The sequence below is a fragment of the Triturus cristatus genome, chromosome 3_2 (assembly GCF_964204655.1).
Source record: "Triturus cristatus chromosome 3_2, aTriCri1.1, whole genome shotgun sequence".
NCBI lineage: Eukaryota > Metazoa > Chordata > Amphibia > Caudata > Salamandridae > Triturus > Triturus cristatus.
Genome location: NC_140584.1, coordinates 928,532,619 through 928,549,521, shown reverse-complemented (window position 1 = coordinate 928,549,521; position 16,903 = coordinate 928,532,619).

The window sequence follows — 16,903 nt, the reverse complement described above, 5'->3', positions numbered from 1 at the left end:
ACCCTGTTGCCTCAGGCTAACAGAGAAGCAGAAAGGTTCATAAGGAACTGAATAATGTGATCCGCATCACCCAGGTGAGTGGTTGACCTCTAGAATGGGCTACCTATTCTTGCCTCTGTGAGAATTGGCAAACACTCCATGCCACGACCGGCCAAGATCCGATCCATGTTTTGATGAGGCGGGGACTCCAGGATGTCCTTCCACACTATCCTAGCCAGGCACCATTGATGAACAGTTCGTCCTCCAACACAGGGAACACCAAAATGACCAGGTCATTCGACAAAGAGGTGCCCACAGACTCTGACCTCAGGGTTAGAGAAGTGGTGTTGGTGAAGGATTGGCATCCTGGCAGAAAATTCCCAAATGCCATTTCAGTCCCAGCCATGGAGGCTGGTACGACAATGTGGCTCTATGGTGACCTCAAAGAGAGAGGAGGGAGAAGTCACATGAAATATAGCTTTCCTTAAGTGGTACACCCTGCGAGGAGGTGACCTAAGTGAGGTAGTTGGTCCAATGAGAGTGAAGATTTAGAGGGTGATGTGGGGAGCTGGAGTGAGCTTACAGACAGCCCTGTATTTATTCACATGTTTCCTAGCTTTCTCAATCTGTGGACAAAAATGATCGGACCAGTTCCATTTCGGCCTTTGGCCCTGTATGAAATCAAGTGGAGACTAGGAGACGTGTATCCCGGCCATGGGCAGCCCACTCTGAGGGGAGTGAGATGGAGGGGCAGAGAAGGAGAGAGGCAACCAACACAAGGGGCTGGCAAGGGCGCTATCAACTCCGGAGCAACTAAGCCCCTGACACGAGTCTGAGGGACTTTATGGTATGAAAGTTGTACATTCATTCCTGAGTGACTGGTTACTTGTTTTGTTGTTGGTTGGGAGAAATGTCCCATCCGAAGTGCACTCCTGGGCTGAAGGGAGAAAATTAAAAATGAGGGGTATTGGGGTATTCACCTGTGTCGAGCGGGACAATGGTTTGACTTGACGTAACATCGTGTAGATAGTAAAAAGGCCGTCTGACGTTTCCGACTGCAGATCTATCCTGTGTGCGAGCCTGATTATTAGTATAGCAATAATATATCCCATCACAAGCATGTCTCTCTCTGAAGATTTGTGAGATTCTATAATCTTCAGTGTATAGGTTAAGCAAATCGAGTGCTTGTATATATATATTATCTACAGGCGGTCGCCAGTAGATAGTTATAGTTAGGACCTATTTTCCATAGGAAATCCGCAACATTCTATTGGGAATATCTTTGGCGCCGATTGACGAATCTTCGCAAAATTTTCCAAACTTTTGGCCAGCTCCGCTCCGCTCCTACCCTGAAAGTTTTGCGGTGATTCGTCAAGCGGGGCAGAGAAAAAAGGGGGGTCCCAAAACGCGTTTTCCCCATGCAATTTCCCATAGGATCTGTCGTCGCAGCTACAGCCCGAACCGCTGAACGGAATGACACCAAATTTGGCAAAGAGGTAGTCCTCAGTTCGGATTCGTGCCTTTTGCATATATGGTGTGAATCCGTTCAGTAGTTCCTGAGAAAATTAGAGTTAAAAGTACATAAATATCTATGGCCGCGGAGGATCCGCGGACCGTACATGCACCCTACGCGCACCCTCCCCGAACCGAGCGCGCACCCTCACGATCGCGCGCTGGATGCTAATTGGCTGTCGAGTGTCTCTCTACATTCGAAACCAGGAACTGTTGGTGGCCATTTTCTGCCTCGGTAGAAGCGAGGCTGAAGAAGCAAGGGGAAAAAGTGTGTAAAACATATAAAGGGGGCAGAGTGGAAATACTCTGACCCTCTAGAGGTGCTTAGGGGGTCCTAGAAGGACCCCCTGGGGCCACCCTTTTTTTTTTTTAAAAACTGCGAAATGCGCGCACAGTGCGCGCATCCTATCGCGTTGGATGCACGGATTCTCTCGCGGTGGGTTCGCGGATCCAAGGGAAAAAAAATGAAATTGTTGGGAGATAAAGATTAAGCTTAAGTGTTTTGTTCTTGAGTGGCTCTAAAAAGAGCCGTTGTGTTCATTGAGAGTTTTTGGTACTTAAAAGTAAGTACCTATACAGAGTCTAAAGTTGTTGAGGAAGACTCTGTTTCCTTCATCAGTAAAGTGTACTCCATCTCTCCTATACATCTCTTGCATATGAAAGCGCAGATTGTTATTGTAAATGGACCCCATTCTGTAGTCTCGGAGAAAAGCAGAAACAGATTTATTCACATGTTTCCTAGCTTTCTCAATCTGTGGACAAAAATGATCGGACCAGTTCCATTTCGGCCTTTGGCCCTGTATGAAATCAAGTGGAGACTAGGAGACGTGTATCCCGGCCATGGGCAGCCCACTCTGAGGGGAGTGAGATGGAGGGGCAGAGAAGGAGAGAGGCAACCAACACAAGGGGCTGGCAAGGGCGCTATCAACTCCGGAGCAACTAAGCCCCTGACACGAGTCTGAGGGACTTTATGGTATGAAAGTTGTACATTCATTCCTGAGTGACTGGTTACTTGTTTTGTTGTTGGTTGGGAGAAATGTCCCATCCGAAGTGCACTCCTGGGCTGAAGGGAGAAAATTAAAGATGAGGGGTATTGGGGTATTCACCTGTGTCAAGCGGGACAATGGTTTGACTTGACGTAACATCGTGTAGATAGTAAAAAGGCCGTCTGACGTTTCCGACTGCAGATCTATCCTGTGTGCGAGCCTGATTATTAGTATAGCAATAATATATCCCATCACAAGCATGTCTCTCTCTGAAGATTTGTGAGATTCTATAATCTTCAGTGTATAGGTTAAGCAAATCGAGTGCTTGTATATATATATTATCTACTGGCGGTCGCCAGTAGATAGTTATAGTTAGGACCTATTTTCCATAGGAAATCCGCAACATTCTATTGGGAATATCTTTGGCGCCGACTGACGAATCTTCGCAAAATTTTCCAAACTTTTGGCCAGCTCCGCTCCGCTCCTACCCTGAAAGTTTTGCGGTGATTCGTCAAGCGGGGCCGAGAAAAAAGGGGGGTCCCAAAACGCGTTTTCCCCATGCAATTTCCCATAGGATCTGTTGTCGCAGCTACAGCCTGAACCGCAGAACGGAATGACACCAAATTTGGCAAAGAGGTAGTCCTCAGTTTGGATTCGTGCCTTTTGCATATATGGTGTGAATCCGTTCAGTAGTTCCTGAGAAAATTAGAGTTAAAAGTACATAAATATCTATGGCCGCGGAGGATCCGCGGACCGTACATGCACCGTACGCGCACCCTCCCCGAACCGAGCGCGCACCCTCCCGATCGCGCGCTGGATGCTAATTGGCTGTCGAGTGTCTCTCTACATTCGAAACCAGGAACTGTTGGTGGCCATTTTCTGCCTCGGTAGAAGCGAGGCTGAAGAAGCAAGGGGAAAAAGTGTGTAAAACATATAAAGGGGGCAGAGTGGAAATACTCTGACCCTCTAGAGGTGCTTAGGGGGTCCTAGAAGGACCCCCTGGGGCCACCCTTTTTTTAAAAAAAAACTGCGAAATGCGCGCACAGTGCGCGCATCCTATCGCGTTGGATGCACGGATTCTCTCGCGGTGGGTTCGCGGATCCAAGGGAAAAAAAATGAAATTGTTGGGAGATAAAGATTAAGCTTAAGTGTTTTGTTCTTGAGTGGCTCTAAAAAGAGCCGTTGTGTTCATTGAGAGTTTTTGGTACTTAAAAGTAAGTACCTATACAGAGTCTAAAGTTGTTGAGGAAGACTCTGTTTCCTTCATCAGTAAAGTGTACTCCATCTCTCCTATACATCTCTTGCATATGAAAGCGCAGATTGTTATTGTAAATGGACCCCATTCTGTAGTCTCGGAGAAAAGCAGAAACAGATTTATTCACATGTTTCCTAGCTTTCTCAATCTGTGGACAAAAATGATCGGACCAGTTCCATTTCGGCCTTTGGCCCTGTATGAAATCAAGTGGAGACTAGGAGACGTGTATCCCGGCCATGGGCAGCCCACTCTGAGGGGAGTGAGATGGAGGGGCAGAGAAGGAGAGAGGCAACCAACACAAGGGGCTGGCAAGGGCGCTATCAACTCCGGAGCAACTAAGCCCCTGACACGAGTCTGAGGGACTTTATGGTATGAAAGTTGTACATTCATTCCTGAGTGACTGGTTACTTGTTTTGTTGTTGGTTGGGAGAAATGTCCCATCCGAAGTGCACTCCTGGGCTGAAGGGAGAAAATTAAAGATGAGGGGTATTGGGGTATTCACCTGTGTCGAGCGGGACAATGCTTTGACTTGACGTAACATCGTGTAGATAGTAAAAAGGCCGCCTGACGTTTCCGACTGCAGATCTATCCTGTGTGCGAGCCTGATTATTAGTATAGCAATAATATATCCCATCACAAGCATGTCTCTCTCTGAAGATTTGTGAGATTCTATAATCTTCAGTGTATAGGTTAAGCAAATCGAGTGCTTGTATATATATATTATCTACTGGCGGTCGCCAGTAGATAGTTATAGTTAGGACCTATTTTCCATAGGAAATCCGCAACATTCTATTGGGAATATCTTTGGCGCCGATTGACGAATCTTCGCAAAATTTTCCAAACTTTTGGCCAGCTCCGCTCCGCTCCTACCCTGAAAGTTTTGCGGTGATTCGTCAAGCGGGGCAGAGAAAAAAGGGGGGTCCCAAAACGCGTTTTCCCCATGCAATTTCCCATAGGATCTGTCGTCGCAGCTACAGCCCGAACCGCTGAACGGAATGACACCAAATTTGGCAAAGAGGTAGTCCTCAGTTCGGATTCGTGCCTTTTGCATATATGGTGTGAATCCGTTCAGTAGTTCCTGAGAAAATTAGAGTTAAAAGTACATAAATATCTATGGCCGCCGAGGATCCGCGGACCGTACATGCACCGTACGCGCACCCTCCCCGAACCGAGCGCGCACCCTCCCGATCGCGCGCTGGATGCTAATTGGCTGTTGAGTGTCTCTCTACATTCGAAACCAGGAACTGTTGGCGGCCATTTTCTGCCTCGGTAGAAGCGAGGCTGAAGAAGCAAGGGGAAAAAGTGTGTAAAACATATAAAGGGGGCAGAGTGGAAATACTCTGATCCTCTAGAGGTGCTTAGGGGGTCCTAGAAGGACCCCCTGGGGCCACCCTTTTTTTAAAAAAAAGCGGCGAAATGCGCGCACAGTGCGCGCATCATATCGCGTTGGATGCACGGATTCTCTCGCGGTGGGTTCGCGGATCCAAGGGCAAAAAAAATGAAATTGTTGGGAGATAAAGATTAAGCTTAAGTGTTTTGTTCTTGAGTGGCTCTAAAAAGAGCCGTTGTGTTCATTGAGAGTTTTTGGTACTTAAAAGTAAGTACCTATACAGAGTCTAAAGTTGTTGAGGAAGACTCTGTTTCCTTCATCAGTAAAGTGTACTCCATCTCTACTATACATCTCTTGCATATGAAAGCGCAGATTGTTATTGTAAATGGACCCCATTCTGTAGTCTCGGAGAAAAGCAGAAACAGATTTATTCACATGTTTCCTAGCTTTCCCAATCTGTGGACAAAAATGATCGGACCAGTTCCATTTCTGCCTTTGGCATAAGTTAGAATACACAAAGGCAGTTTTAGGGAAAAGTGAAATCAGTTCTGCAAAGGTGTCCTTCATAAGCATTTCCAGACCTACCCCAGTCAAAGTGCCTAGGTCATTGCCACCACAGTGCACTATTATGAGGTCAGGGTGTTGGATTTGCATGAAGGATTTCACCAATGGCATCAATTGGTGCCACTTTAACCCTCTCTGTCCAATACATTTAATGTCTACATTTGGCAAACCTAGGTCTTTGTGAATGCCTTTGTTTTCTGTATACCTTTGGCTCCAGAAAACGTAGCTGTGTCCCACAATCCACACTGTAAGCATCTTGTAAGGAGGTCTGGATGCACTCAGATGGTCTCTGTAAATGAAATGGCAGTTTGGAAAGTAAGATGTTTCTAAAATGGTGGCTAAGATGCAATTTTGAAAAAAGACAAGAAATCATTGGTTGTTTGACAACCTGCTACACTGTAAGGTAGGGTGCATATTTCTGTTTTTTAAACGCATGATTCTTATTGGTTAACAAAAACTGATTGTAAGGAACATTATATATGATAAGCTGATATGTTGAGAAGTCAAGCACACTTGCTGTTTTGATTAGCAACATTGTGTGTGCTGAACTTGTGACCTGTGTGCTCAGTACAGTGTTCCATGACCTGTTTCTATGGTAACGGGCAGAAGGCAGATTGGGGGAAGGGTTGAAGTTTATGTCATTTGGAAAGGGTTGAAATGTTTAACCAACAGAAATGTGTGTTTGCTTTTGAATTTATGTGGGAAGGAATGTGATTTGATGTTTACATGTATATGTGTGGAAAATGAGCCATTCTTTGGTTCTGCTGACAGGTGCACAGTGCAGAGATTCTGTATAAGAAAATCTGGTGTGTGACTGATATCTGGTGTGTGACTTCTTAATCTACAAAACATTTTGAAAGGTGAGATATTTAATTGTGAGGGGATGCATGTAGACTATTTTTATTTTAATCAGACTAATGTATTTCTTCTGCTAAAGTGTAGGGAGTATTTTTTTTTCTCTACAATCTTATTGACAGTGTGTGTGCATGTAGAAACCATTTTGTGATAAGGATTTGTTTTTTTCATGTGTTTGAAGACAGATAACTATGCAGTTTTTAGATTTTGGTAGAATTAGAAACCAGTCATTGTTTATGAATTTGTGAAATGAGTTATGTTTCTGCAGTAAAATGTAGTACTCCTTGTAGATGAAGAAATGTGTTTTGGTATAGTGCAAGGGATAGTGTTGGTGGCAGTGGCCCCTGATCTGGACCCTGGGGGGGGGCAGAAAGCCCACTAGGCGTCAGCGAGTACGCAGGCTTTTTTATGGGTGGGGGTGGGGGCTGCCCAAAATGGTCATACCAATGCCCCCATCCCCACAAAAAATAGCCACAGTCTTTCTGCCCCTTTAGGGGCATATCAGGATGAAACCCCCTTCACCGATTCCCCCCCAGGGTGGCAGAAAGCCCACTGGGCTCCGAATATATTTTAGCAATGTGCATACCTGTGGATTTTGGGCCCTAGCGCAGTTGGCACGTAGGCAAACCTAGCAAACCTGTACATTTTTTAAAACTAGACACCGAGTGGAATCCTGGATGGGGTGGCTTCACTGGCTCTCACCAGGTTCTGCTACCCAGAATCCATTGCAAACCTAAAAATGTGTCCAAAATAACACATTTTCCTCACATTTCTGTGGTGGAAAGTTCTGGAATCTGTGTGGGTCCACAAAATTCCACCCACCCTGCGTTCCCCAAAGTCTTCAGAGAAAAATGGTACCTCACTTGCGTGGGTAGGCCTAGTGCCCGCGTCAGGCAAGGGCCCAAAACCTATTGAGGAGACATAAAATTACCTATCACAAAACAACCTGGTTTTGCAAAGGGGGTCCCATGAGTTTTTGGCCCCGGGCTTGGCGACCATCTAGGGAAACCTACCAAACCCACACATTTCTGAAAACTAGACACCCGGGGGATTCCAGGGAGGTATGGCTTGCGTGGATCCCCCAACGTTTCCTTACCCAGAATGCCCTGCAAACCTCAAATTTAGCTGAAAAAAATCACCTTTTTCACACATTTTTGTGTGGGAAAGTTGTAGCATCACCGGGCTGACACAAATTTCTTACCACCCAGCGTTCCCCCGGGTCCCCCGATAAAAACGGTGCCTCACTCGTGTGGGAGGCCCAAGTACCCGCGACAGGCAAGGGCCCAAAACGTATTAAGGCGACATGAAAATTTCCTACCTCAAAACGACCTGGTTTTGCAAGGGGGGTCACCTGGGTATTTGGCCCGGTGCTCGGCGGCCACCTAGGGGAACCTACCAAACCCACACATTTCTGAAAACTAGACACCCGGGGGATTCCAGGGAGGTATGGCTTGCGTGGATCCCCCAAACGTTTCCTTACCCAGAATACCCTGCAAACCTCAAATATTTTTTTTTTTTTAGAACAAATTTTATTAGTCAAACGTACAACCAGCAGAGCTCTGTACCACAGAGACATCCGTAGCATCAATGAATCACATCTTGACATTGACCGTTTTTCCATATAAGAACAAAAGAAGAATACAGAAGGGCCATGTATATAAAATACGGCCCAATTGAACAAACCCCCCAACCCCCCCACCACCCCACACCCCATCGCACCACCAGCCCAACAACATCAGCAGGTATGGTCCAAACTGCAGCTCTACTCTCGCCATGAGACATGCCCAATCTACACCATGTCACCAACGCGCGTGTGGTACATGCTGCCCCCAGACTAACGAAGAAAACACCGCAAGCCATACAGATCCTATTCTGGAATGGGTTAATAAATCCAATCCCCTGTAGTCCGCCCAGCGCTTCCAGATTTCATAGTGCCTGCGCGGGCAACCTCGTGCTAGAAAAATGGGGGCCTCCAGGCCCATACAGAAATCCAATCCTGCTTTCCACACTGAAACGGAGGGTGCGGCCGTCGCCTTCCAAGCCCTTGCAATGTCACGTTTCGCAATGGTAAAACCCAGGAGCATCAAATGGCGCTTGTAAACATTGCCCCCTATATCATCCATAACGTGCAGGAGTACTAATTTAAAAGATCGAGGGAGATCCCAGCCCAGGACCTCCGAGAGGCACGCCAGTACCCCCCGCCAGAACCTAGACAACGCAGTACAATCCCATATGGTATGTAGTAGAGTCCCCTCATCATGCAAGCAGCGAAGGCAATTCGGGGACGCCACCAGACCCGCCCTGTACAGTCTGACCCTAGTAAAGTACACCCTATGCAGGTATTTAAATTGAATTAGACGAAGGCTCACCGCAATGGCCGCTCCACGTGGGGAAGCCAAATCCTCCACCCAATCCTCCTCCTCAAGCGTGCCCACATCCTCCTCCCATGCCACACGGAGACGTTGTAATAATGGGGAGCAGTGCGTTACCAGAGACTGGTAGATCCTCAATATCTTATGGTCCCGAAGATCCCCCATGAAAATTTTTGCCTCCACCGGACTGATTCCTCTAGACCCACCAAGCTAGGAGCCAGAGCATGCCGGAACTGCAGGTATTTAAAAAATTGTGTACGCGGCATATGAAACTCGTTTTGCAGGTCCTGAAACGACTTCAGGATGGGTCCCCTCATGACATCACCCAGAGTAGAGATCCCCATCACATCCCAGTCATGAAAGCCCGACAAAGCCGCCAGCTGCGGCAGGCGCCCATTTTGCCAAAGCGGTGTCTCGCCCGTCAGGCGATTCCACCAGCCCATCCTCCGCAACGCATGTCTCCAGACCTGAAACACTAACTGTGTGACGTTCTGCAAGGAACGCCGCAGAGGCGCGGAATAGAGAAGCGTGTGTAGTGAGTGGTCTCCCATCAACCAGCGCTCCAAGGCATATGCTGGGTCTGACCCGTCACCATACCACCATTCGTTAAGAACTAACAGTTGTGAGGCCATATAATACGAGATAATGTCTGAGGTCGCAAGTCCCCCACAATACGTGGATTTAAAGCAGGTGCGGAGAGCTACCCTAACAACACCCCCACCCCAAAGAAACCGACTCAAGGCCGCGTTGACCTGGCGGAACCAACCCGAGGGGATGGGATATGGATGATTTTGAAGCTGATACAGCAGGCGAGGAAGAGAGACCATTTTGAATATGGCCGACCGGCCATATATGGATAGGGGCATGTGGGACCAAACCCGAAGATCCTCACGCACTCTGTTCCACACCGGCACCAGATTCCTCTCCCAGGAGACCAACCTCACGTCCGATAAAAACACCCCCAAGTACTTCAGCCCTCCACGCACCACCTGCACCGCGGAAGCCCACGCACCCGGGTCGGCCCCTCCACCCAGGACCCACAACGTAGATTTACGCTCATTCATATAGAGACCTGTAGCCTTCCCAAACACCTGCATAATGCGCAGCAACCGCAGGCCAGTCCTATCCAATTGAGTAAGAAAGAATAATACATCGTCCGCGTAGAGGGCAATGCAATCCGACAGTCCGTTCGCCCATTCAAGCCCTGACACCTGTGCATCTATGCGAACCCATGCAGCTAGGGGCTCCATTGCCAAGGCAAACAGGTAAGGCGATAGGGGGCACCCCTGCCTGGTGCCCCAACCAATGGAAAAGACCGAGGAGACCGAACCCGCCACGCGTATCGACGCTGTTATGTCCGTATATAGTAGCGTTAAATAGGAAAGCACACGGGGCCCTAAATTCAGCCGGCGTAAGAGGGCGAATAGATACTCCCAGCTCAATGAATCGAAAGCTCGATCCATATCCGCTAGTAATAGAGCTGCTCGCACCCCCAAACTCTCAGCTGCAGCTATCGCCGCATGGGCTCTGCGAATATTGTGACGGGTTGCCCGCTGAGGCATGAACACCGCCTGGTCCGGATGAACAATAGTTGAGATGTGGGGACGAAGACGGTTAGCCAGCGCCTTGGCCAGAACTTTAGCCTCGACGTTGAGAAGAGAAATGGGACGGTAGGAGGCATGGTGTTCCGGGGGCCTACCAGGCTTGTGAAAGACCACCACCTCCGCATGTCGCCAATCCCTGGGCAAGCGGCCGGCCTCCCTCGCCTCCTCCACTGCCCTGCAATAATGGGGACCCAGCTGCCGGAAATAGCGCTTGAAGATTTCATTCGGGAAGCCATTGGGACCTGGCGCCTTGCCGGGCAGAAGCTCCTGAAGAGCCGAATTCAACTCGTCTGCCGTAAATGGGCGATCCAGGTCGGCGCGTACCTCATCCGCCAGAGCCCTGGGCGGGAGATCGTCCAGAAATCGGGCAATAGCTTCTGCTGATAGACATTCTTGGGGAGCGTAAAGGCCCGCATAATAGACCGCAAAGCTTTCTGCAATGACCGACAGGTCTGACATCGGCTGGCCGTGAGGACCGACCACACTCGGGAGGACCTGGGATCCCGTCGCCCTCTGACACAATCTATGCAAAAGCTTGCTCGACTTGTCCCCCCACTGGTATATCCTGCTGCGGGTAGCCAGCCACGCCTGTCTGGCCTCTTCTAGCAACAGGGACGAATATTCCTGTTGCGCCAACACCAACTGGCGGCGGACCAACCTCCCTCCTCCCTCGTCTCCGCTGCGTGCTTCTAGGTCCAATATCTTTGCTTCTGCCCGAACAAGAGATTCCCTGCCGGCCCTACGAGCCGCCAAACAAAAGGAGATGTCAACCCCCCCGTAGTGTGGGCTTCATTGCCTCCCACAGAGAAGCCGCTGACGAAACCGTGCCTAGATTTTGCGACAAGTAACGGTCTATGGCTTCGCCCATGTGCTCCCTGTACTCTTCCTTTTGGAGATTTCATGTAGAGAGGCGCCACCGGAAAGGACCCCGCGCAAGGCTAGCACGCAGTGTAATGGCTACAGGCGAGTGATCAGACAACCCGCGCGGGAGAATATCAGCCTCTTTCACCCTACTAGCAGCCCCTTGAGACACGAATATGTAATCAATACGAGAGAAGGAGTCGTGGACCGCCGAGAGGTAAGTAAACCCCGGCGTCACGCCATGCAACCGATGCCATGGATCATCCCAATTCTGGCCCAGCATGAGGGAAGACAGCCTGGTGGGGCCGCGCGCCAACGGGGCCCCGTCAGGCCTCCATCTGTCAACCGCAGCATCCAGCACATCGTTCCAGTCCCCACCAATCACAGCTAGGTCCTCCGGGACATCCGTCCACACGGTCACAAGTTTCTCCACAAAACCCCAGGACAACGGTGGCGGGGCATAGACACTACCCAAAATCATGTACTCACCCCTCAATGTACCCTGCAGGAAAAGATATCTGCCCTGCGCAGCACCCCACGTTCTGATGTGGATATAGGGGACTCGTCTGTGAATCAGGACCGCTACCCCCCTCGAGCCCCGCACAAAGCCCGCATGGAACACCTGGGTAAAGCCGAAGCGCTGAAAGCAGAGAACCCTAGTCCCCATAAGGTGTGTCTCCTGTAACATCAGGATATCAGCATTGGCGCGTTTGGCCTGCTTAAGGTTAGCGCCGCGCTTAATCTTGTCTAGTGCTCCCCTGACATTCCAACTTAGGATACGCAGGGACCCCAAGGAATCTACAGATCTACCCACCGTGGCAGCCATACCAAAACATCAAAGCCGTGCAGGGCACACAGGCCCAGGACATGCCACACAGCGCAACCCCTACCTGCAAGTGGACCGTGCGATGGAAAAACAACAACACCAATTCCCCTTAACAACCCAACCAACACCCCCTCCCCCCCCACCCTGTACCTCGAAAACAATGAAGTACCTGTCGCGGCAGGCAGAGCAGGCATGCCCCAACAGGGGGAACCACCCCTCACCCGCCAATGGATCCCCAAACTACAGTCCATTGTCCCTCAGCCCCATCCCGGTCTAAGATACCCGACAGGAATATTGGCCCTGGATGGGCTCCTCTGCCCCCTACAAGCATTTCTCAGGAAAGTGTGCACACACATAAAGACATTAATCAATCAGCTGGCACCACATGTTCTACAGCCGAGTCTGTCAGCAACAGGGCATTTCCAGATCTGGGCCATCTTCTGGACCTGGAGTGACGAGATCCCCTCCCCCGACCACCAGGCGCCCTCCGGACCACACCACTCGAGGAGGAGTCTGATTCTCTCCCAGGCGGGAAGTGAGGGCGCAGCCGCACTGTCTCATCCGACCAACGGAAAACCTCCTCCGGGGAATCAAAAAAGTATGTGCGGGAGCAATAAACCACCCTCAGCCGGGCTGGGTAGAGCAGCGCATATGGAAGTTTAAGTTCCCGCAGGCGGGCCTTGGCCACGAGGAACGATTGCCGCTGTTGCTGGGTCCGTTTGGTATAGTCCAGGAATATCAGGATGCGCGCATTATTGTATTGCAAGGAGTCCTGGGCCCTGGCCAGTTTCAGAATCACGTCCCGATCATGATAGTTAAGCAGTTTCGCGATTACTGGCCGCGGCCGAGCCCCCGGGGGAGGCTTCTGCATCAGGGCCCTATGTGCTCGCTCCACCACAAAACATTTAGAAAGGGAGCCGGGGGGAAGCCATCCCTCCAACCACTGGGCGATGAACCTCTCCATATTTCCAGACTCGCACCCCTCCGGAAAACCAAGAAAGCGGAGGTTGTTGCGGCGCGCCCTACCCTCCGCATCCTCCACCCTAGACTCCAAGCCCCGATGGGCAGTCTCTAGAAATGTGACCCGCTGTTGCAGGGTCGCCACCACATCCTCCACGCCAGAGATACACGACTCAGTCTCAGTGATGCGTGCCACCGCATTCCGCAAGTCTTGGCGCAACAGCATGATCCCACCACTCCTATCTTGGCGTCAAGGGCATCTCTAGATTGAGTGATTGCCGCCATGAGGGCAGCATTGTCTGGGACAGTGACCTGTGATCCACCGGCCACCACTGCCAGGCCCCCAGGACCAGCAAACTTGTCCAGCGTGCTTTGCTTGGAGGGCCCCCCACCATGTTTGTCCCTCGTCATGTTAAGCCAGGTGTATGACGGTGATCCTACTCCCAACAGGCAGGTTCTATCTCCGCACACTCCGGTGGGGTCTCGTGGGCGACACCGGGGCGACCCCTCTGGCTAGCGACGGTCCGCGCAGCGCGATCTCACTGCCGAAGCGGCCATCAAGGCACCCCCTCTGCGTGTCACCAGACCTTATGTGCCACGTGTAACCGTTCCACGCAATCCAGCGGGCGACCGTCGGCACCCCACCGCAAACCCCGCAGGCGATGCGTGCTCCACTAAGGGGTCGCACTGGGCCCCACCCAGGCCCAATATCGCAGGATCTCACGGGCCTGGAACCTCAATGGCACCCCCACAGGGCCCCAGGGATGGGCAGGATACACCCCCGGGCCGCCCGCCGACCCCAAAGTCTCCACAGAGCACAGTCGCCTCACCGTACCCCCACTCGGTCCGATAGTACAGCCGAACCCCACACAGAGATGGAGAGGATGGGGGGGCAGGTATTCAAGCACTGTCGAGCACGCTCGGGCCCGCGGGGGACGCCTCCACTCACCCCACGTCACCCGGATCACCCCCGCAGCCCGAGTTGGCTGCCGATATCAGGAGCGCTCCACCTCAAAGACCAGAAGCCACCAGAGGCCCCACGCGGAGGGACAGAGGCCCTCTCACTGGCCACGATGTGTGCATCTGCCTCCGCATCCCAGGAGCCCCGCACCGGGCCCGGCTCAGGTTTGGCCAAGGCAGCTGAGCCCCCGGCCGGGTGAACCACCTCTTGCCGCCAACGCCGCCAAGCCAGACCAGGATCTCTCTGGGCCCCAACTCCCCCGCCCCGCAGTCCGATCAACCGCCGATCTATGGGGGAGGAAGACCGCCCCACAGGAGCTCTCACCAGCCAGGCACCTCACCTCGCGACACCAGCGGGGGCCGCCCTCTCAGCAGCCGCTCCGGAGTTCGCCGGCCGAGTTACACTCAAGACCGCGGCTTCCGCACCTCCCACAGGCCTCAGTGTCGATCCGGCCCCGCCGCGGCCGTAGAATACCGCTGGGCCTCCCACACGAGGGTTTGGTAGGTTCCCCTAGGTGGCCGCCGAGCACCGGGCCAAAAACCCAGGTGACCGCCCTTGCAAAACCAGGTCGTTTTGAGGTAGGCAATTTTCATGTTGCCTCAATACGTTTTGGGCCCTTGCCTTGCCTGGGCCTCCCACACGAGTGAGGCACCGTTTTTATCGGGAGACCCGGGGGAACGCTGGGTGGTAGGAAATTTGTGTCAGCCCGGTGATGCCACAACTTTCCCACACAAAAATATGTGGAAAAGGTGATATTTTCAGCTAAATTTGAGGTTTGCAGGGCATTCTGGGTAAGGAAACGTTGGGGGATCCACGCAAGCCATACCTCCCTGGAATCCCCCGGGTATCTAGTTTTCAGAAATGTGTGGGTTTGGTAGGTTCCCCTAGGTGGCCGCCGAGCACCGGGCCAAAAACCCAGGTGACCCCCCTTGCAAAACCAGGCCGTTTTGAGGTAGGCAATTTTCATGTTGCCTCAATACGTTTTGGGCCCTTGCCTGTCGCGGGTACTTGGGCCTCCAACACGAGTGAGGCACCGTGTTTATCGGGAGACCAGGGGGAACGCTGGGTGGTAGGAAATTTGTGTCAGCCCGGTGATGCCACAACTTTCCCACACAAAAATGTGTGAAAAAGGTGATTTTTTTCAGCTAAGTTTGAGGTTTGCAGGGCATTCTGGGTAAGGAAACGTTGGGGGATCCACGCAAGCCATACCTCCCTGGAATCCCCCGGGTATCTAGTTTTCAGAAATGTGTGGGTTTGGTAGGTTCCCCTAGGTGGCCACCGAGCACCGGGACAAAAACCCAGGTGACCCCCCTTGCAAAACCAGGTCGTTTTGAGGTAGGCAATTTTCGTGTCGCCTCAATACGTTTTGGGCCCTTGCCTGTCGCGGGTACTTGGGCCTCCCACACGAGTGAGGCACCGTTTTTATCGGGAGACCCGGGGGAACGCTGGGTGGTAAGAAATTTGTGTCAGCCCGGTGATGCCACAACTTTCCCACACAAAAATGTGTGAAAAATGTGTTTTTTTCAGCTAAATGTGAGGTTTGCAGGGCATTCTGGGTAAGGAAACGTTGGGGGATCCACGCAAGCCATACCTCCCTGGAATCCCCCGGGTGTCTAGTTTTCAGAAATGTGTGGGTTTGGTAGGTTTCCCTAGGTGCCGGCAGAGCTAGGGTTCAAAAACTACAGCTAGGCACTTTGCCAAAAAAGGTTAATTTTTCACTGTGAAATTGAGGTGTGTCCACGATGCATTTTGCGCCGTTTCCTGTCGCGGGCACTAGGCCGACCCACACAAGTGAGGTACCATTTTTATCGGAAGACTTTGGGAAACACGGGGTGGGTGGAAATTTGTGGATCCACGCAGGTTCCAGAACTTTCCACCAGAGAAATGTGGAGAAAGTGTGTTTTTTTGGCAATTTTTTAGGTTTACAAGGGATTCTGGGTAACAGAACCTGGTGGGAGGCAGTCAAGTCACCCCATCCTGGATTCCCCTGGGTGTCTAGTTTTCAAAAATGTATAGGTTTGCTAGGTTTCCCTAGGTGCCGGCAGAGCTATGGTTCAAAAACTACAGCTAGGCACTTTGCCAAAAAAGGGTCATTTTTCACAGCGAAATTGAGGTGTGTCCACATTGCGTTTTGCGCCGTTTCCTGTTGTGGGCACTAGGCCGACCCACACAAGTGAGGTACCATATTTCTCGGAAGACTTTGGGGAACGCAGGGTGGGTGGAAATTTGTGGATCCACGCAGATTCCAGAACTTTCCACCAGAGAAATGTGGAGAAAGTGTGTTTTTTTGGCAATTTTTTAGGTTTACAAGGGATTCTGGGTAACAGAACCTGGTGGGAGGCAGTCAAGTCACCCCATCCTTGATTCCCCTGGGTGTCTAGTTTTCAAAAATGTATAGGTTTGCTAGGTTTCCCTAGGTGCCGGCAGAGCTATGGTTCAAAAACTACAGCTAGGCACTTTGCCAAAAAAGGGTCATTTTTCACAGCGAAATTGAGGTGTGTCCACATTGCGTTTTGTGCCGTTTCCTGTCGCGGGCGCTAGGCCGACCCACACAAGTGAGGTACCATTTTTCTCGGAAGACTTTGGGGCACACTGGGTGGGTGGAAATTTGTGGATCCAAGTAGATTCCAGAACTTTCCACCACAGAAATATGGGGAAAATGTGTTTTTTTGGGCAATTCTTTAGGTTTGCAAGGGATTCTGGGTAACAGAACCTGGTGGGAGGCAGTCAAGTCACCCCATCCTGGATTCCCCTGGGTGTCTAGTTTTCAAAAGGGTATAGGTTTGCTAGGTTTCCCTAGGTGCCGGCAGAGCTATGGTTCAAAAACTACAGCTAGGC